Here is a 22,501-nt window from a genome sequence, read left to right on the forward strand (position 1 = left end):
TTTCTGAGCTGCGAACGGGCAGAAAGGTGAGAAAATGTCGGATTTTGACCATTTGTGCTGACCTTTCAATTTCAACGTACCTCTCTATAACATGACCCAGCTGTAATTTCAGTGGTCGCATTGGTTTGATTTTTGGTTTGCTTGTAGGGCGCTGGCACCCGCATTCAGTGACCCAGAAAATTTGGCACTGCTGTGAATAGTTTAGTCGCAAAGTGAAGATTCACGGGTAAAAAGCCCCAAACTTCTAGATAGGTTCTTTTTCAGCTTTCAGCAGCCCTGGGTGAGTTCTTTGGAGAAATGTGGCTCTTTTTCATGGTGCTTTTTTCTATGTCCAGCTACACAACAAGATGAGGATGGTCATTGTCATTTTCTGAGCTGCGAACGGGCAGAAAGGTGAGAAAATGTCGGATTTTGACCATTTGTGCTGACCTTTCAATTTCAACGTACCTCTCTATAACATGACCCAGCTGTAATTTCAGTGGTCGCATTGGTTTGATTTTTGGTTTGCTTGTAGGGCGCTGGCACCCGCATTCAGTGACCCAGAAAAGTTGGCACTGCTGTGAATATTTTAGTCGCAAAGTGAAGATTCACGGGTAAAAAGCCCCAAACTTCTAGATAGGTTCTTTTTCAGCTTTCAGCAGCCCTGGGCGAGTTCTTTAGAGAAATGTGGGTCTTTTTCTTGGTGCTCTTGTCTATGTCCAGCTACACAACGAGATGAGGATGGTCATTGTCATTTTCTGAGCTGCGAACGGGCAGAAAGGTAAGAAAATGTCGGATTTTGACCATTTGTGCTGACCTTTCAATTTCAACGTACCTCTCTATAACATGACCCAGCTGTATTTTCAGTGGTCGCATTGGTTTCAGTTTTGGTTTGCTTGTAGGGCGCTGGTATTCGCATTCAGTGACCCAGAAAATTTGGCACTGCTGTGAATAGTTTAGTCGCAAAGTGAAGATTCACGGGTAAAAACCCCAAACTTCTAGATAGGTTCTTTTTCAGCTTTCAGCAGCCCTGGGTGAGTTCTTTGGAGAAATATGGCTCTTTTTCATGGTGCTTTTTTCTATGTCCAGCTACACAACAAGATGAGGATGGTCATTGTCATTTTCTGAGCTGCGAACGGGCAGAAAGGTGAGAAAATGTCGGATTTTGACCATTTGTGCTGACCTTTCAATTTCAACGTACCTCTCTATAACATGAACCAGCTGTAATTTCAGTTGTCGCATTGGTTTCATTTTTGGTTTGCTTGTAGGGCGCTTGAACCCGCATTCAGTGACCCAGAAAATTTGGCACTGCTGTGAATAGTTTAGTCGCAAAGTGAAGATTCACGGGTAAAAAGCCCCAAACTTCTAGATATGTTCTTTTTCAGCTTTCAGCAGCCCTGGGCAAGTTCTTTAGAGAAATGTGGGTCTTTTTCTTGGTGCTCTTGTCTATGTCCAGCTACACAACGAGATGAGGATGGTCATTGTCATTATCCGAGCTGCGAACGGGCAGAAAGGTGAGAAAATGTCGGATTTTGACCATTTGTGCTGACCTTTCAATTTCAACGTACCTCTCTATAACATGACCCAGCTGTATTTTCAGTGGTCGCATTGGTTTGATTTTTGGTTTGCTTGTAGGGCGCTGGCACCCGCATTCAGTGACCCAGAAAATTTGGCACTGCTGTGAATAGTTTAGTCGCAAAGTGAAGATTCACGGGTAAAAAGCCCCAAACTTCTAGATAGGTTATTTTTCAGCTTTCAGCAGCCCTGGGCGAGTTCTTTAGAGAAATGTGGCTCTTTTTCATGGTCCTATTTTCTATGTCCAGCTACACAACGAGATGAGGATGGTCATTGTCATTTTCTGAGCTGCGAACGGGCAGAAAGGTGAGAAAATGTCGGACTTTGACCATTTGTGCTGACCTTTCAATTTCAACGTACCTCTCTATAACATGACCCAGCTGTAATTTCAGTGGTCGCATTGGTTTGATTTTTGGTTTGCTTGTAGGGCGCTGGCACCCGCATTCAGTGACCCAGAAAAGTTGGCACTGCTGTGAATATTTTAGTCGCAAAGTGAAGATTCACGGGTAAAAAGCCCCAAACTTCTAGATAGGTTCTTTTTCAGCTTTCAGCAGCCCTGGGCGAGTTCTTTAGAGAAATGTGGGTATTTTTCTTGGTGCTCTTGTCTATGTCCAGCTACACAACGTGATGAGGATGGTCATTGTCATTTTCTGAGCTGCGAACGGGCAGAAAGGTGAGAAAATGTCGGATTTTGACCATTTGTGCTGACCTTTCAATTTCAACGTACCTCTCTATAACATGACCCAGCTGTATTTTCAGTGGTCGCATTGGTTTCATTTTTGGTTTGCTTGTAGGGCGCTGGCATTCGCATTCAGTGACCCAGAAAATTTGGCACTGCTGTGAATAGTTTAGTCGCAAAGTGAAGATTCACGGGTAAAAAGCCCCAAATTTCTAGAGAGGTTCTTTTTCAGCTTTCAGCAGCCCTGGGTGAGTTCTTTGGAGAAATGTGGCTCTTTTTCATGGTGCTTTTTCTATGTCCAGCTACACAACAAGATGAGGATGGTCATTGTCATTTTCTGAGCTGCGAACGGGCAGAAAGGTGAGAAAATGTCGGATTTTGACCATTTGTGCTGACCTTTCAATTTCAACGTACCTCTCTATAACATGACCCAGCTGTAATTTCAGTGGTCGCATTGGTTTGATTTTTGGTTTGCTTGTAGGGCGCTGGCACCCGCATTCAGTGACCCAGAAAATTTGGCACTGCTGTGAATATTTTAGTCGCAAAGTGAAGATTCACGGGTAAAAAGCCCCAAACTTCTAGATAGGTTCTTTTTCAGCTTTCAGCAGCCCTGGGCGAGTTCTTTAGAGAAATGTGGGTATTTTTATTGGTGCTCTTGTCTATGTCCAGCTACACAACGAGATGAGGATGGTCATTGTCATTTTCTGAGCTGCGAACGGGCAGAAAGGTGAGAAAATGTCGGATTTTGACCATTTGTGCTGACCTTTCAATTTCAACGTACCTCTCTATAACATGACCCAGCTGTATTTTCAGTGGTCGCATTGGTTTCATTTTTGGTTTGCTTGTAGGGCGCTGGCATTCGCATTCAGTGACCCAGAAAATTTGGCACTGCTGTGAATAGTTTAGTCGCAAAGTGAAGATTCACGGGTAAAAAGCCCCAAACTTCTAGATAGGTTCTTTTTCAGCTTTCAGCAGCCCTGGGCGAGTTCTTTAGAGAAATGTGGCTCTTTTTCATGGTCCTATTTTCTATGTCCAGCTACACAACGAGATGAGGATGGTCATTGTCATTTTCTGAGCTGCGAACTAGCAGAAAGGTGAGAAAATGTCGGATTTTGACCATTTGTGCTGACCTTTCAATTTCAACGTACCTCTCTATAACATGACCCAGCTGTAATTTCAGTGGTCGCATTGGTTTGATTTTTGGTTTGCTTGTAGGGCGCTGGCACCCGCATTCAGTGACCCAGAAAAGTTGGCACTGCTGTGAATATTTTAGTCGCAAAGTGAAGATTCACGGGTAAAAAGCCCCAAACTTCTAGATAGGTTCTTTTTCAGCTTTCAGCAGCCCTGGGCGAGTTCTTTAGAGAAATGTGGGTATTTTTCTTGGTGCTCTTGTCTATGTCCAGCTACACAACGAGATGAGGATGGTCATTGTCATTTTCTGAGCTGCGAACGGGCAGAAAGGTGAGAAAATGTCGGATTTTCACCATTTGTGCTGACCTTTCAATTTCAACGTACCTCTCTATAACATGACCCAGCTGTATTTTCAGTGGTCGCATTGGTTTCATTTTTGGTTTGCTTGTAGGGCGCTGGCACCCGCATTCAGTGACCCAGAAAAGTTGGCACTGCTGTGAATATTTTAGTCGCAAAGTGAAGATTCACGGGTAAAAAGCCCCAAACTTCTAGATAGGTTCTTTTTCAGCTTTCAGCAGCCCTGGGCGAGTTCTTTAGAGAAATGTGGGTCTTTTTCTTGGTGCTCTTGTCTATGTCCAGCTACACAACGAGATGAGGATGGTCATTGTCATTATCCGAGCTGCGAACGGGCAGAAAGGTGAGAAAATGTCGGATTTTGACCATTTGTGCTGACCTTTCAATTTCAACGTACCTCTCTATAACATGACCCAGCTGTATTTTCAGTGGTCGCATTGGTTTGATTTTTGGTTTGCTTGTAGGGCGCTGGCACCCGCATTCAGTGACCCAGAAAATTTGGCACTGCTGTGAATAGTTTAGTCGCAAAGTGAAGATTCACGGGTAAAAAGCCCCAAACTTCTAGATAGGTTCTTTTTCAGCTTTCAGCAGCCCTGGGCGAGTTCTTTAGAGAAATGTGGCTCTTTTTCATGGTCCTATTTTCTATGTCCAGCTACACAACGAGATGAGGATGGTCATTGTCATTTTCTGAGCTGCGAACTAGCAGAAAGGTGAGAAAATGTCGGATTTTGACCATTTGTGCTGACCTTTCAATTTCAACGTACCTCTCTATAACATGACCCAGCTGTAATTTCAGTGGTCGCATTGGTTTGATTTTTGGTTTGCTTGTAGGGCGCTGGCACCCGCATTCAGTGACCCAGAAAAGTTGGCACTGCTGTGAATATTTTAGTCGCAAAGTGAAGATTCACGGGTAAAAAGCCCCAAACTTCTAGATAGGTTCTTTTTCAGCTTTCAGCAGCCCTGGGCGAGTTCTTTAGAGAAATGTGGGTATTTTTCTTGGTGCTCTTGTCTATGTCCAGCTACACAACGAGATGAGGATGGTCATTGTCATTTTCTGAGCTGCGAACGGGCAGAAAGGTGAGAAAATGTCGGATTTTGACCATTTGTGCTGACCTTTCAATTTCAACGTACCTCTCTATAACATGACCCAGCTGTATTTTCAGTGGTCGCATTGGTTTCATTTTTGGTTTGCTTGTAGGGCGCTGGCACCCGCATTCAGTGACCCAGAAAAGTTGGCACTGCTGTGAATATTTTAGTCGCAAAGTGAAGATTCACGGGTAAAAAGCCCCAAACTTCTAGATAGGTTCTTTTTCAGCTTTCAGCAGCCCTGGGCGAGTTCTTTAGAGAAATGTGGGTCTTTTTCTTGGTGCTCTTGTCTATGTCCAGCTACACAACGAGATGAGGATGGTCATTGTCATTTTCTGAGCTGCGAACGGGCAGAAAGGTAAGAAAATGTCGGATTTTGACCATTTGTGCTGACCTTTCAATTTCAACGTACCTCTCTATAACATGACCCAGCTGTATTTTCAGTGGTCGCATTGGTTTCAGTTTTGGTTTGCTTGTAGGGCGCTGGTATTCGCATTCAGTGACCCAGAAAATTTGGCACTGCTGTGAATAGTTTAGTCGCAAAGTGAAGATTCACGGGTAAAAACCCCAAACTTCTAGATAGGTTCTTTTTCAGCTTTCAGCAGCCCTGGGTGAGTTCTTTGGAGAAATATGGCTCTTTTTCATGGTGCTTTTTTCTATGTCCAGCTACACAACAAGATGAGGATGGTCATTGTCATTTTCTGAGCTGCGAACAGGCAGAAAGGTGAGAAAATGTCGGATTTTGACCATTTGTGCTGACCTTTCAATTTCAACGTACCTCTCTATAACATGACCCAGCTGTAATTTCAGTGGTCGCATTGGTTTGATTTTTGGTTTGCTTGTAGGGCGCTGGCACCCGCATTCAGTGACCCAGAAAAGTTGGCACTGCTGTGAATATTTTAGTCGCAAAGTGAAGATTCACGGGTAAAAAGCCCCAAACTTCTAGATAGGTTCTTTTTCAGCTTTCAGCAGCCCTGGGCGAGTTCTTTAGAGAAATGTGGGTCTTTTTCTTGGTGCTCTTGTCTATGTCCAGCTACACAACGAGATGAGGATGGTCATTGTCATTTTCTGAGCTGCGAACGGGCAGAAAGGTAAGAAAATGTCGGATTTTGACCATTTGTGCTGACCTTTCAATTTCAACGTACCTCTCTATAACATGACCCAGCTGTATTTTCAGTGGTCGCATTGGTTTCAGTTTTGGTTTGGTTGTAGGGCGCTGGTATTCGCATTCAGTGACCCAGAAAATTTGGCACTGCTGTGAATAGTTTAGTCGCAAAGTGAAGATTCACGGGTAAAAAGCCCCAAACTTCTAGATAGGTTCTTTTTCAGCTTTCAGCAGCCCTGGGTAAGTTCTTTGGAGAAATATGGCTCTTTTTCATGGTGCTTTTTTCTATGTCCAGCTACACAACAAGATGAGGATGGTCATTGTCATTTTCTGAGCTGCGAACGGGCAGAAAGGTGAGAAAATGTCGGATTTTGACCATTTGTGCTGACCTTTCAATTTCAACGTACCTCTCTATAACATGACCCAGCTGTAATTTCAGTGGTCGCATTGGTTTGATTTTTGGTTTGCTTGTAGGGCGCTGGCACCCGCATTCAGTGACCCAGAAAAGTTGGCACTGCTGTGAATATTTTAGTCGCAAAGTGAAGATTCACGGGTAAAAAGCCCCAAACTTCTAGATAGGTTCTTTTTCAGCTTTCAGCAGCCCTGGGCGAGTACTTTAGAGAAATGTGGGTCTTTTTCTTGGTGCTCTTGTCTATGTCCAGCTACACAACGAGATGAGGATGGTCATTGTCATTTTCTGAGCTGCGAACGGGCAGAAAGGTGAGAAAATGTCGGATTTTGACCATTTGTGCTGACCTTTCAATTTCAACGTACCTCTCTATAACATGACCCAGCTGTATTTTCAGTGGTCGCATTGGTTTGATTTTTGGTTTGCTTGTAGAACGCTGGCACCCGCATTCAGTGACCCAGAAAATTTGGCACTGCTGTGAATAGTTTAGTCGCAAAGTGAAGATTCACGGGTAAAAAGCCCCAAACTTCTAGATAGGTTATTTTTCAGCTTTCAGCAGCCCTGGGTGAGTTCTTTAGAGAAATGTGGCTCTTTTTCATGGTGCTATTTTCTATGTCCAGCTACACAACGAGATGAGGATGGTCATTGTCATTTTCTGAGCTGCGAACGGGCAGAAAGGTGAGAAAATGTCGGATTTTGACCATTTGTGCTGACCTTTCAATTTCAACGTACCTCTCTATAACATGACCCAGCTGTATTTTCAGTGGTCGCATTGGTTTGATTTTTGGTTTGCTTGTAGGGCGCTGGCACCCGCATTCAGTGACCCAGAAAAGTTGGCACTGCTGTGAATATTTTAGTCGCAAAGTGAAGATTCACGGGTAAAAAGCCCCAAACTTCTAGATAGGTTCTTTTTCAGCTTTCAGCAGCCCTGGGCGAGTTCTTTAGAGAAATGTGGGTATTTTTCTTGGTGCTCTTGTGTATGTAAAGCTACACAACGAGATGAGGATGGTCATTGTCATTTTCTGAGCTGCGAACGGGCAGAAAGGTGAGAAAATGTCGGATTTTGACCATTTGTGCTGACCTTTCAATTTCAACGTACCTCTCTATAACATGACCCAGCTGTATTTTCAGTGGTCGCATTGGTTTCATTTTTGGTTTGCTTGTAGGGCGCTGGCATTCGCATTCAGTGACCCAGAAAATTTGGCACTGCTGTGAATAGTTTAGTCGCAAAGTGAAGATTCACGGGTAAAAAGCCCCAAACTTCTAGATAGGTTCTTTTTCAGCTTTCAGCAGCCCTGGGTGAGTTCTTTGGAGAAATGTGGCTCTTTTTCATGGTGCTTTTTTCTATGTCCAGCTACACAACAAGATGAGGATGGTCATTGTCATTTTCTGAGCTGCGAACGGGCAGAAAGGTGAGAAAATGTCGGATTTTGACCATTTGTGCTGACCTTTCAATTTCAACGTACCTCTCTATAACATGACCCAGCTGTAATTTCAGTGGTCGCATTGGTTTGATTTTTGGTTTGCTTGTAGGGCGCTGGCACCCGCATTCAGTGACCCAGAAAAGTTGGCACTGCTGTGAATATTTTAGTCGCAAAGTGAAGATTCACGGGTAAAAAGCCCCAAACTTCTAGATAGGTTCTTTTTCAGCTTTCAGCAGCCCTGGGCGAGTTCTTTAGAGAAATGTGGGTCTTTTTCTTGGTGCTCTTGTCTATGTCCAGCTACACAACGAGATGAGGATGGTCATTGTCATTTTCTGAGCTGCGAACGGGCAGAAAGGTAAGAAAATGTCGGATTTTGACCATTTGTGCTGACCTTTCAATTTCAACGTACCTCTCTATAACATGACCCAGCTGTATTTTCAGTGGTCGCATTGGTTTCAGTTTTGGTTTGCTTGTAGGGCGCTGGTATTCGCATTCAGTGACCCAGAAAATTTGGCACTGCTGTGAATAGTTTAGTCGCAAAGTGAAGATTCACGGGTAAAAAGGCCCAAACTTCTAGATAGGTTCTTTTTCAGCTTTCAGCAGCCCTGGGTGAGTTCTTTGGAGAAATATGGCTCTTTTTCATGGTGCTTTTTTCTATGTCCAGCTACACAACAAGATGAGGATGGTCATTGTCATTTTCTGAGCTGCGAACGGGCAGAAAGGTGAGAAAATGTCTGATTTTGACCATTTGTGCTGACCTTTCAATTTCAACGTACCTCTCTATAACATGACCCAGCTGTAATTTCAGTTGTCGCATTGGTTTCATTTTTGGTTTGCTTATAGGGCGCTGGCACCCGCATTCAGTGACCCAGAAGAGTTGGCACTGCTGTGAATTGTTTAGTCGCAAAGTGAAGATTCACGGGTAAAAAGCCCCAAACTTCTAGATAGGTTCTTTTTCAGCTTTCAGTAGCCCTGGGTGAGTTCTTTAGAGAAATGTGACTATTTTTCATGGTGCCCTTGTCTATGTCCAGCTACACAACGAGATGAGGATGGTCATTGTCATTTTCTGAGCTGCGATTGGGCGGAAAGGTGAGAAAATTTTGACCATTTGTGCTGACCTTTTAATTTCAACGTACCTCTCTATAACATGACCCAGCTGTAATGTCAGCGGTCGCATTGGTTTCATATTTGGTTTGCTTGTAGGGCGCTAGCACCCACAATCAGTGACCCTAAAAAGTTGGCACTGCTGTTAATAGTTTAGTCGCAAAGTGAAGATTCACGGGTAAAAAGCCCCAAACTTCTAGATAGGTTATTTTTCAGCTTTCAGCAGCCCTGGGTGAGTTCTTTAGAGAAATGTGGCTCTTTTTCATGGTGCTATTTTCTATGTCCAGCTACACAACGAGATGAGGATGGTCATTGTCATTTTCTGAGCTGCGAACGGGCAGAAAGGTGAGAAAATGTCTGATTTTGACCATTTGTGCTGACCTTTCAATTTCAACGTACCTCTCTATAACATGACCCAGCTGTAATTTCAGTGGTCGCATTGGTTTCATTTTTGGTTTGCTTGTAGGGCGCTGGCACCCGCATTCAGTGACCCTAAAAATTTGGCACTGCTGTGAATAGTTTAGTCGCAAAGTGAAGATTCACAGGTAAAAAGCCCCAAACTTCTAGATAGGTTCTTTTTCAGCTTTCAGCAGCCCTGGGCGAGTTCTTTAGAGAAATGTGGGTCTTTTTCTTGGTGCTCTTGTCTATGTCCAGCTATACAATGAGATGAGGATGGTCATTGTCATGTTCTGAGCTGCGAACGGGCAGAAAGGTGAGAAAATGTCGGATTTTGACCATTTGTGCTGACCTTTCAATTTCAACGTACCTCTCTATAACATGAACCAGCTGTAATTTCAGTGGTCGCATTGGGTTGATTTTTGGTTTCCTTATAGGGCGCTGGTACCCGCATTCAATGACCCAGAAAATTTGGCACTGCTGTGAATAGTTTAGTCGCAAAGTGAAGATTCAGGGGCAAAAAGCCCCAAACTTCTAGATAGGTTCTTTTTCAGCTTTCAGCAGCCCTGGGCGAGTTCTTTAGAGAAATGTGGGTCTTTTTCTTGGTGCTCTTGTCTATGTCCAGCTATACAACGAGATGAGGATGGTCATTGTCATTTTCTGAGCTGCGAACGGGAAGAAAGGTGAGAAAATGTCGGATTTTGACCATTTGTGCTGACCTTTCAATTTCAACGTACCTCTCTATAACATGACCCAGCTGTAATTTCAGTGGTCGCATTGGTTCATTTTTGGTTTGCTTTTAAGCCGCTGGCACCCGCATTCAGTGACCCAGAAAATTTGGCACTGCTGTGAATAGTTTAGTCGCAAAGTGAAGATTCACGGGTAAAAAGCCCCAAACTTCTAGATAGGTTCTTTTTCAGCTTTCAGCAGCCCTGGGCGAGTTCTTTAGAGAAATGTGGGTCTTTTTCATGGTGCTATTTTCTATGTCCAGCTACACAACGAGATGAGGATGGTCATTGTCATTTTCTGAGCTGCGAACGGGCAGAAAGGTGAGAAAATGTCGGATTTTGACCATTTGTGCTGACCTTTCAATTTCAACGTACCTCTCTATAACATGACCCAGCTGTATTTTCAGTGGTCGCATTGGTTTCATTTTTGGTTTGCTTGTAGGGCGCTGGCACCCGCATTCAGTGACCCTAAAAATTTGGCACTGCTGTGAATAGTTTAGTCGCAAAGTGAAGATTCACAGGTAAAAAGCCCCAAACTTCTAGATAGGTTCTTTTTCAGCTTTCAGCAGCCCTGGGCGAGTTCTTTAGAGAAATGTGGGTCTTTTTCTTGGTGCTCTTGTCTATGTCCAGCTATACAATGAGATGAGGATGGTCATTGTCATGTTCTGAGCTGCGAACGGGCAGAAAGGTGAGAAAATGTCGGATTTTGACCATTTGTGCTGACCTTTCAATTTCAACGTACCTCTCTATAACATGAACCAGCTGTAATTTCAGTGGTCGCATTAGGTTGATTTTTGGTTTCCTTGTAGGGCGCTGGTACCCGCATTCAATGACCCAGAAAATTTGGCACTGCTGTGAATAGTTTAGTCGCAAAGTGAAGATTCACGGGCAAAAAGCCCCAAACTTCTAGATAGGTTCTTTTTCAGCTTTCAGCAGCCCTGGGCGAGTTCTTTAGAGAAATGTGGGTCTTTTTCTTGGTTCTCTTGTCTATGTCCAGCTATACAACGAGATGAGGATGGTCATTGTCATTTTCTGAGCTGCGAACGGGCAGAAAGGTGAGAAAATGTCTGATTTTGACCATTTGTGCTGACCTTTCAATTTCAACGTACCTCTCTATAACATGACCCAGCTGTAATTTCAGTGGTCGCATTGGTTTCATTTTTGGTTTGCTTGTAGGGCGCTGGCACCCGCATTCAGTGACCCTAAAAATTTGGCACTGCTGTGAATAGTTTAGTCGCAAAGTGAAGATTCACAGGTAAAAAGCCCCAAACTTCTAGATAGGTTCTTTTTCAGCTTTCAGCAGCCCTGGGCGAGTTCTTTAGAGAAATGTGGGTCTTTTTCTTGGTGCTCTTGTCTATGTCCAGCTATACAATGAGATGAGGATGGTCATTGTCATGTTCTGAGCTGCGAACGGGCAGAAAGGTGAGAAAATGTCGGATTTTGACCATTTGTGCTGACCTTTCAATTTCAACGTACCTCTCTATAACATGAACCAGCTGTAATTTCAGTGGTCGCATTGGGTTGATTTTTGGTTTCCTTGTAGGGCGCTGGTACCCGCATTCAATGACCCAGAAAATTTGGCACTGCTGTGAATAGTTTAGTCGCAAAGTGAAGATTCACGGGCAAAAAGCCCCAAACTTCTAGATAGGTTCTTTTTCAGCTTTCAGCAGCCCTGGGCGAGTTCTTTAGAGAAATGTGGCTCTTTTTCATGGTGCTATTTTCTATGTCCAGCTACACAACGAGATGAGGATGGTCATTGTCATTTTCTGAGCTGCGAACGGGCAGAAAGGTGAGAAAATGTCGGATTTTGACCATTTGTGCTGACCTTTCAATTTCAACGTACCTCTCTATAACATGACCCAGCTGTAATTTCAGTGGTCGCATTGGTTTCATTTTTGGTTTGCTTGTAGGGCGCTGGCACCCGCATTCAGTGACCCTAAAAATTTGGCACTGCTGGGAATAGTTTAGTCGCAAAGTGAAGATTCACAGGTAAAAAGCCCCAAACTTCTAGATAGGTTCTTTTTCAGCTTTCAGCAGCCCTGGGCGAGTTCTTTAGAGAAATGTGGGTCTTTTTCTTGGTGCTCTTGTCTATGTCCAGCTATATAATGAGATGAGGATGGTCATTGTCATGTTCTGAGCTGCGAACGGGCAGAAAGGTGAGAAAATGTCGGATTTTGACCATTTGTGCTGACCTTTCAATTTCAACGTACCTCTCTATAACATGAACCAGCTGTAATTTCAGTGGTCGCATTGGGTTGATTTTTGGTTTCCTTGTAGGGCGCTGGTACCCGCATTCAATGACCCAGAAAATTTGGCACTGCTGTGAATAGTTTAGTCGCAAAGTGAAGATTCACGGGCAAAAAGCCCCAAACTTCTAGATAGGTTCTTTTTCAGCTTTCAGCAGCCCTGGGCGAGTTCTTTAGAGAAATGTGGGTCTTTTTCTTGGTTCTCTTGTCTATGTCCAGCTATACAACGAGATGAGGATGGTCATTGTCATTTTCTGAGCTGCGAACGGGCAGAAAGGTGAGAAAATGTCTGATTTTGACCATTTGTGCTGACCTTTCAATTTCAACGTACCTCTCTATAACATGACCCAGCTGTAATTTCAGTGGTCGCATTGGTTTCATTTTTGGTTTGCTTGTAGGGCGCTGGCACCCGCATTCAGTGACCCTAAAAATTTGGCACTGCTGTGAATAGTTTAGTCGCAAAGTGAAGATTCACAGGTAAAAAGCCCCAAACTTCTAGATAGGTTCTTTTTCAGCTTTCAGCAGCCCTGGGCGAGTTCTTTAGAGAAATGTGGGTCTTTTTCTTGGTGCTCTTGTCTATGTCCAGCTATACAATGAGATGAGGATGGTCATTGTCATGTTCTGAGCTGCGAACGGGCAGAAAGGTGAGAAAATGTCGGATTTTGACCATTTGTGCTGACCTTTCAATTTCAACGTACCTCTCTATAACATGAACCAGCTGTAATTTCAGTGGTCGCATTAGGTTGATTTTTGGTTTCCTTGTAGGGCGCTGGTACCCGCATTCAATGACCCAGAAAATTTGGCACTGCTGTGAATAGTTTAGTCGCAAAGTGAAGATTCACGGGCAAAAAGCCCCAAACTTCTAGATAGGTTCTTTTTCAGCTTTCAGCAGCCCTGGGCGAGTTCTTTAGAGAAATGTGGGTCTTTTTCTTGGTTCTCTTGTCTATGTCCAGCTATACAACGAGATGAGGATGGTCATTGTCATTTTCTGAGCTGCGAACGGGCAGAAAGGTGAGAAAATGTCTGATTTTGACCATTTGTGCTGACCTTTCAATTTCAACGTACCTCTCTATAACATGACCCAGCTGTAATTTCAGTGGTCGCATTGGTTTCATTTTTGGTTTGCTTGTAGGGCGCTGGCACCCGCATTCAGTGACCCTAAAAATTTGGCACTGCTGTGAATAGTTTAGTCGCAAAGTGAAGATTCACAGGTAAAAAGCCCCAAACTTCTAGATAGGTTCTTTTTCAGCTTTCAGCAGCCCTGGGCGAGTTCTTTAGAGAAATGTGGGTCTTTTTCTTGGTGCTCTTGTCTATGTCCAGCTATACAATGAGATGAGGATGGTCATTGTCATGTTCTGAGCTGCGAACGGGCAGAAAGGTGAGAAAATGTCGGATTTTGACCATTTGTGCTGACCTTTCAATTTCAACGTACCTCTCTATAACATGAACCAGCTGTAATTTCAGTGGTCGCATTGGGTTGATTTTTGGTTTCCTTGTAGGGCGCTGGTACCCGCATTCAATGACCCAGAAAATTTGGCACTGCTGTGAATAGTTTAGTCGCAAAGTGAAGATTCACGGGCAAAAAGCCCCAAACTTCTAGATAGGTTCTTTTTCAGCTTTCAGCAGCCCTGGGCGAGTTCTTTAGAGAAATGTGGCTCTTTTTCATGGTGCTATTTTCTATGTCCAGCTACACAACGAGATGAGGATGGTCATTGTCATTTTCTGAGCTGCGAACGGGCAGAAAGGTGAGAAAATGTCGGATTTTGACCATTTGTGCTGACCTTTCAATTTCAACGTACCTCTCTATAACATGACCCAGCTGTAATTTCAGTGGTCGCATTGGTTTCATTTTTGGTTTGCTTGTAGGGCGCTGGCACCCGCATTCAGTGACCCTAAAAATTTGGCACTGCTGTGAATAGTTTAGTCGCAAAGTGAAGATTCACAGGTAAAAAGCCCCAAACTTCTAGATACAGTCAACTTCGCCAATAACGACATTCGGCGGGGCATCAGAAAAGTGTCCTTATTCGCGAAGTGTCCTTATAACCGAAGTCCCATTTGAATGTATGTGAACCCATATTTTGTATAGTATGATATGCATATCAAAATCAAGCTCTTTTCTTGCTCTATGTCAATGTGTACTTTATTTTCATATTGCAGTTGAAAGGAACTAAAAATTCAATATGCAAGGGAAATCAATTGAAAAATATGCCTTTTTGAGCAATCTACAGGGCCAGAGACATGTACATGTATGATGATTACTGTACAATCATGTACAACTACATGTACATGTACATTGTATACATATAGGTGTGCTGGTAAATCCAACAATTTTGAAGCCAACATTAAAAAGGAAGAAAAAGCCCCCCCCCCCTTGGCTGCATTTTTTTGCATGTGTGCAATAATAATATCCATCACCGGTACTGGTGCACCATAGGTTCTGGTACTTCTGCATGACAGGTACATGTACAGTCATGTACTTGACTGACAGGTACTTGAAATAGCTGTCAAAAGCCCAGAAAGTCGTTATTCAAGCAGTGAATATGACCACGGGGCACTAAAAGCATGTCGCTATACGCGAATTGTCGTTATTCAGATAGTCGTTATATCCGAAGTTAAATGTATACAGTTAGATGGGACTTTGCTCCGGGCATGGAAATTCGGTCGTTATTCGCGAATTGTCGTTATATCCGCAGTCGTTATTAGCGAAGTTGACTGTAGGTTCTTTTTCAGCTTTCAGCAGCCCTGGGCGAGTTCTTTAGAGAAATGTGGGTCTTTTTCTTGGTGCTCTTGTCTATGTCCAGCTATATAATGAGATGAGGATGGTCATTGTCATGTTCTGAGCTGCGAACGGGCAGAAAGGTGAGAAAATGTCGGATTTTGACCATTTGTGCTGACCTTTCAATTTCAACGTACCTCTCTATAACATGAACCAGCTGTAATTTCAGTGGTCGCATTGGGTTGATTTTTGGTTTCCTTGTAGGGCGCTGGTACCCGCATTCAATGACCCAGAAAATTTGGCACTGCTGTGAATAGTTTAGTCGCAAAGTGAAGATTCACGGGCAAAAAGCCCCAAACTTCTAGATAGGTTCTTTTTCAGCTTTCAGCAGCCCTGGGCGAGTTCTTTAGAGAAATGTGGGTCTTTTTCTTGGTTCTCTTGTCTATGTCCAGCTATACAACGAGATGAGGATGGTCATTGTCATTTTCTGAGCTGCGAACGGGCAGAAAGGTGAGAAAATGTCTGATTTTGACCATTTGTGCTGACCTTTCAATTTCAACGTACCTCTCTATAACATGACCCAGCTGTAATTTCAGTGGTCGCATTGGTTTCATTTTTGGTTTGCTTGTAGGGCGCTGGCACCCGCATTCAGTGACCCTAAAAATTTGGCACTGCTGTGAATAGTTTAGTCGCAAAGTGAAGATTCACAGGTAAAAAGCCCCAAACTTCTAGATAGGTTCTTTTTCAGCTTTCAGCAGCCCTGGGCGAGTTCTTTAGAGAAATGTGGGTCTTTTTCTTGGTGCTCTTGTCTATGTCCAGCTATACAATGAGATGAGGATGGTCATTGTCATGTTCTGAGCTGCGAACGGGCAGAAAGGTGAGAAAATGTCGGATTTTGACCATTTGTGCTGACCTTTCAATTTCAACGTACCTCTCTATAACATGAACCAGCTGTAATTTCAGTGGTCGCATTGGGTTGATTTTTGGTTTCCTTGTAGGGCGCTGGTACCCGCATTCAATGACCCAGAAAATTTGGCACTGCTGTGAATAGTTTAGTCGCAAAGTGAAGATTCACGGGCAAAAAGCCCCAAACTTCTAGATAGGTTCTTTTTCAGCTTTCAGCAGCCCTGGGCGAGTTCTTTAGAGAAATGTGGGTCTTTTTCTTGGTGCTCTTGTCTATGTCCAGCTATACAACGAGATGAGGATGGTCATTGTCATTTTCTGAGCTGCGAACGGGAAGAAAGGTGAGAAAATGTCGGATTTTGACCATTTGTGCTGACCTTTCAATTTCAACGTACCTCTCTATAACATGACCCAGCTGTAATTTCAGTGGTCGCATTGGTTCATTTTTGGTTTGCTTTTAAGGCGCTGGCACCCGCATTCAGTGACCCAGAAAATTTGGCACTGCTGTCAATAGTTTAGTCGCAAAGTGAAGATTCACGGGTAAAAAGCCCCAAACTTCTAGATAGGTTCTTTTTCAGCTTTCAGCAGCCCTGGGCGAGTTCTTTAGAGAAATGTGGCTCTTTTTCATGGTGCTATTTTCTATGTCCAGCTACACAACGAGATGAGGATGGTCATTGTCATTTTTTGAGCTGCGAACGGGCAGAAAGGTGAGAAAATGTCGGATTTTGACCATTTGTGCTGACCTTTCAATTTCAACGTACCTCTCTATAACATGACCCAGCTGTATTTTCAGTGGTCGCATTGGTTTCATTTTTGGTTTGCTTGTAGGGCGCTGGCACCCGCATTCAGTGACCCAGGAAATTTGGCACTGCTGTGAATAGTTTAGTCGCAAAGTGAAGATTCACGGGTAAAAAGCCCCAAACTTCTAGATAGGTTCTTTTTCAGCTTTCAGTAGCCCTGGGCGAGTTCTTTAGAGAAATGTGGCTCTTTTTCATGGTGCTCTTGTCTATGTCCAGCTACACAACGAGATGAGGATGGTCATTGTCATTTTCTAAGCTGCGAACGGGCAGAAAGGTGAGAAAATGTCGGATTTTGACCATTTGTGCTGACCTTTCAATTTCAACGTACCTCTCTATAACATGACCCAGCTGTAATTTCAGTGGTCGCATTGGTTTGATTTTTGGTTTGCTTGTAGGGCGCTGGCACCCGCATTCAGTTACGCAGAATATTTGGCACTGCTGTGAATAGTTTAGTCGCAAAGTGAAGATTAACGGGGAAAAAGCCCCAAATTTCTAGATAGGTTCTTTTTCAGCTTTCAGCAGCCCTGGGTGAGTTCTTTAGAGAAATGTGGCTCTTTTTCAAGTTTCTATTTTCTATGTCCAGCTACACAACGAGATAAGGATGGTCATTGTCATTTTCTGAGCTGCGAACGGGAAGAAAGGTGAGAAAATGTCGGATTTTGACCATTTGTGCTGACCTTTCAATTTCAACGTACCTCTCTATAACATGACCCAGCTGTAATTTCAGTGGTCGCATTGGTTCATTTTTGGTTTGCTTTTAAGGCGCTGGCACCCGCATTCAGTGACCCAGAAAATTTGGCACTGCTGTGAATAGTTTAGTCGCAAAGTGAAGATTCACGGGTAAAAAGCCCCAAACTTCTAGATAGGTTCTTTTTCAGCTTTCAGCAGCCCTGGGCGAGTTCTTTAGAGAAATGTGGCTCTTTTTCATGGTGCTATTTTCTATGTCCAGCTACACAACGAGATGAGGATGGTCATTGTCATTTTCTGAGCTGCGAACGGGCAGAAAGGTGAGAAAATGTCGGATTTTGACCATTTGTGCTGACCTTTCAATTTCAACGTACCTCTCTATAACATGACCCAGCTGTAATTTCAGTGGTCGCATTGGTTTCATTTTTGGTTTGCTTGTAGGGCGCTGGCACCCGCATTCAGTGACCCAGGAAATTTGGCACTGCTGTGAATAGTTTAGTCGCAAAGTGAAGATTCACGGGTAAAAAGCCCCAAACTTCTAGATAGGTTCTTTTTCAGCTTTCAGCAGCCCTGGGCGAGTTCTTTAGAGAAATGTGACTCTTTTTCATGGTGCTCTTGTCTATGTCCAGCTACACAACGAGATGAGGATGGTCATTGTCATTTTCTAAGCTGCGAACGGGCAGAAAGGTGAGAAAATGTCGGATTTTGACCATTTGTGCTGACCTTTCAATTTCAACGTACCTCTCTATAACATGACCCAGCCGTAATTTCAGTGGTCGCATTGGTTTGATTTTTGGTTTGCTTGTAGGGCGCTGGCACCCGCATTCAGTTACCCAGAAAATTTGGCACTGCTGTGAATAGTTTAGTCGCAAAGTGAAGATTAACGGGGAAAAAGCCCCAAATTTCTAGATAGGTTCTTTTTCAGCTTTCAGCAGCCCTGGGTGAGTTCTTTAGAGAAATGTGGCTCTTTCTCAAGGTTCTATTTTCTATGTCCAGCTACACAACGAGATGAGGATGGTCATTGTCATTTTCTGAGCTGCAAACGAGCAGAAAGGTGAGAAAATGTCGGATTTTGACCATTTGTGCTGACCTTTCAATTTCAACGTACCTCTCTATAACATGACCCAGCTGTAATTTCAGTGGTCGCATTGGTTTCATTTTTGGTTTGCTTGTAGGGCGCTGGCACCCGCATTCAGTGACCCAGAAAATTTGGCACTGCTGTGAATAGTTTAGTCGCAAAGTGAAGATTCACGGGTAAAAAGCCCCAAACTTCTAGATAGGTTCTTTTTCAGCTTTCAGCAGCCCTGGGCGAGTTCTTTAGAGAAATGTGAGTCTTTTTCTTGGTGCTCTTGTCTATGTCCAGCTATACAGCGAGATGAGGATGGTCATTGTCATTTTCTGAGCTGCGAACGGGCAGAAAGGTGAGAAAATGTCGGATTTTGACCATTTGTGCTGACCTTTCAATTTCAATGTACCTCTCTATAACATGACCCAGCTGTAATTTCAGTGTTCGCTTTGGTTTCATTTTTGGTTTGCTTGTACGGCACTGCCACCTGCATTCAGTAACCCAGAAAATTTGGCACTGCTGTTGAGAAACATGTATGTAATCGTAATTGTTATATTTCTATCTCAGAAGGGACGTGATGTATCAAGCTAGCTACTCATGTATTGCGCATGTACTTCAAGTTGTTATCACCCGCATAACGCGTATTTTTACGTTATACGCCTTGCTTCACGTGATTACGTCATGTCTCTATTGGACGCATGCACGCATCCATATTCTGGATTCATGTGTTCTTCTCCTTGCTCTTCTTCCTCACTTGAGAATGTAAATAATTAGTTTATATTATCTTGTCACCAAACTAGTTCCTGTTGTCTAGTAGTAGTGGTGTGCATGAGAACATAACATGGCGCAGTGAAGTTTCGTACCTGTGTTTTTCTAGTTGCCCGTGGTGCATCCCGGTTGTGTTCGCACGAGGCCTGCAGGTCCAATTACATTTTATTTATTTCTCTAGTCGTGACCGTCTTCCGAAATGTCAGATGCAGCTGCACCAAGTGTGCCGAGCGCAGATATCGCTGCTCTTGCTGATCTCTTCAAAAAGCAGATGGAGGCAGCCAATGAGCGAGAGAAGCGTCTCGATGCAATTATCACTGGTCTTACTCAACAGAGTCAGCCTCGCACGTCGCCAGCACCGCCAGCTCCAAAGCCTGTCGCGGCGGAGCGACCCATGCTGCTGTCCTCCGCGTCCCTGTCAGAGTTTGCTGCCTGGCAGGAACTGTGGGAAGACTTCTCTCGGTGCCAGCACCTGACAGCACAGTCAAGGGAAACCAGGGTATCTGCCATCCGTCAGTGCCTTGACGAAGACCTCAGACGTTTTATCAGGGAGGGCACCATTGTCATCGCGACCAATCCTGATGCGTGTGACGTCTTGGAGGCGGTCAAGCAGTTTCTTCGCCGACAAAGAAACCCGATACTTGACCGAATTGAATTTTTTAAGCGCACGCAACAGAAAGGGGAATTGTTTGACGGGTTCCACACTTCCCTGAAGGAGTTGTTTAACACGTGTGATTTTGTGGAACACGAGCTCTGTTCTGCCTGTTCGGCACGTGCCTGTTCTACGTGCAAAACTAATCTTGCACGGGTCCACGCGGACATGATGCGAGACCGCATTGTGATCGGTATCCTGGACGACACCACCCGTCACAAACTGTTGTCCACCTCCGACCTGACATTGGAGGCGACAGTCAAGGTGTGTCGTGCAGAAGAGGCAGCCACACAGACCAGCCACCACATCCCTACCGCCGGCCAAGTCAATGCTGCCAGGAAGTCGTCTTATCAGCGCGCGAAGTTAGCTTCACAGCCCCCAGTTGAGGCGAAGCACACTTCTGCTCGTGATAAGTGCCGTAACTGCGGACGCACAGCGCACACGAAATCGCCGTGTCCCGCGATCAACAAAGTGTGCCTTAACTGTAATGGAACGGGTCACTTCCGGGCAATGTGCCGCAGGCCTGCCAAGAAGCCGGACAAGTCGTCCAAGATCGCACACTTGCGACTCAACCGAGCATCTCTGTTGGACGACGCAACAGTTTCCGTTGCCACCCAGCTTGTGACCGAGCCAGAGCCCGTAGCTCTTAGTTGGCTCCCGGATACTGGTAGCGACGTTGATGCCATCGGCACTCAACACCTTGACCAGTTAGGCGGATTTGTCGAGAACCTGCTTGACGACATCGACGATGTTCGTACCGCAGATGGCGCCAGTCTCACCCCTGTTGGCAAGATTTCGGCGACTCTCAGTTGTGGACCAAACCAGCACACGTCCACCATTCATGTCTATGATGGTTTGACTGATGCCCTCCTATCCCGTTCATCCTTGCACGCCCTAGGATACTTGCCGTCCGGCTGGCCGAAGCAAATCGCAGCAGTCCAACAGGTAGTCCCATCGGTCGTTCCCGATGCACCTGCGGACAAGGTTGTGTCCAAAGCCACCGACTCAGAGACGATGAGAGCCGAACTCCTAGCTGAATTCGCTGACGTCTTTGATGACTCTGTGTTGAAGCCAATGCTTGGTGGACCTATGGAAATTAGAGTGCGAGCTGATGCTAAGCCTGTCGCTGCATATCATGCCCGCCAGATCCCGCATGCGTACCGTGACCAAGTGAAGTCCCAGCTGGATGACATGGTCCGGGATGCCATCATCGAGGAGGTCACCGAACCCAGTGCGTGGTGTCACCCAATTGTCATCGTGGACAAGAAGGGGACAAACGAGAAAAGGCTCACCGTTGATTTCAAAAAGCTCAACGACCAAGTCGAACGCCCTGCTCACCCCGCACCAAGCCCTCGTGACGCTGTATCCAGCGTTGGCAACGCAAGATATTTCACCAAGCTAGACGCCCGCCACGGCTATTGGCAAGTTCCTCTGAGCGAGGCCTCCCGTCCGTTGACCACGTTCATGACACCTTGGGGTCGGTACAGGTACCTACGCAACCCACAAGGATTGGTCTCTGCCGGAGACGAGTTTAATCGCCGCACCGACGCCGCGTTCGCTCATATCTCCCAGTTCCAGAAGGTCGTTGATGACTGCCTCGTCTACGATAATGACCTGAACACCCACCGATCTCACGTCCGGGATGTCCTGCTCTGCGCCCGGGAGAATGGCATTACTCTGAGCGCCAAGAAGTTTGTGTTCGGCATGCCAGCCGTGGAGTTCTGTGGTTACCGCATCAGTGCTGACGGCTGGACCGTCGATGATGCCAAGGTCAAAGCTATCAGCCAGTTTCCAGCTCCCAGCAACCGCACTGATCTCCGATCGTTTATGGGTCTTATCAACCAGTGTGGTGAGTTCACCCCGCACCTGTCTGAGCACGCCGCCCCGTTGCGCCCATTGCTCAAGACGTCCAACGAGTTTGTATGGGACTCAGTTCACACAGACGCAGTCAACGCTGCCAAGGCTGAGCTGTTGTCACCATCAACGCTGTCATTCTTCCAACGTGACCAGCCACTCCGCCTAGAGACCGATGCATCTGCTTTGCATGGCCTTGGCTACGTTCTGTGGCAGTTGCAAGATGGCAAGTGGCGCATTCTCCAGTGTGGCAGTCGATTTCTGTCGGATCCAGAATCCCGGTATGCTGTCATCGAACTGGAGCTCCTAGCTGTCGTCTGGGCGGTGAAGAAATGTTCTCTCTACCTCGCCGGTACATTGTTTGAGCTTGTCACCGACCACCGGCCCCTCACACCAATCATCAACTCGTACTCGCTCGATCAGATTGAGAATCCCCGGCTCCAACGCCTGGTCATGAAGCTTCGTCCATACCAGCTGCATGTCACTTGGCGTAAGGGTACTGACAACGCTTTCGCCGACGCGCTGTCCCGCAATCCAGTGGATGATCCTACCCCTGACGATGAGCTCGGTGAACACCCAGCCCTTCGTACTCCTGCCATACGCGCTTGCATTCGGAAAGACACCGAAGGCCAGATTGCCAATCTCCGGTTTGCCGAATTGCAAGAAGCCGCTCGAGCTGACTCGGATTATCAGGCACTCCTCACCACCGTCCGGAACGGATTTCCCGACGACAAACGCGACTTATGTCCTGCTGCCAAGCCGTATTGGACAGTCCGTCATCATCTTACAGTCGACCAGGACCTGGTACTGAAAGGTCCTCGCATTGTGGTCCCGCGTTC

The 22,501-nt window shown here is 45.2% G+C and overlaps 1 long non-coding RNA gene across 2 annotated transcripts in view; it reads left to right on the plus strand.

Moving 5' to 3' along the window:
• The window catches only part of LOC135823832 (uncharacterized), a 154,497-nt gene that overhangs the window by 130,277 nt on the left and 1,719 nt on the right, over nucleotides 1–22,501 (plus strand). Inside the window, exons 1-2 of one of the 2 annotated variants that reach the window (XR_010554774.1) lie at nucleotides 6,203–6,262; nucleotides 7,306–7,363. This is a non-coding gene — a long non-coding RNA (uncharacterized LOC135823832). Of the gene's footprint in view, nucleotides 1–6,202; nucleotides 6,263–7,305; nucleotides 7,364–22,501 lie in introns of those variants that run through there. The other variant, XR_010554773.1, reaches the window with a different exon arrangement.

Source organism: Sycon ciliatum, chromosome 1 (genome assembly GCF_964019385.1).
Source record: "Sycon ciliatum chromosome 1, ocSycCili1.1, whole genome shotgun sequence".
Lineage (NCBI taxonomy): Eukaryota > Metazoa > Porifera > Calcarea > Leucosolenida > Sycettidae > Sycon > Sycon ciliatum.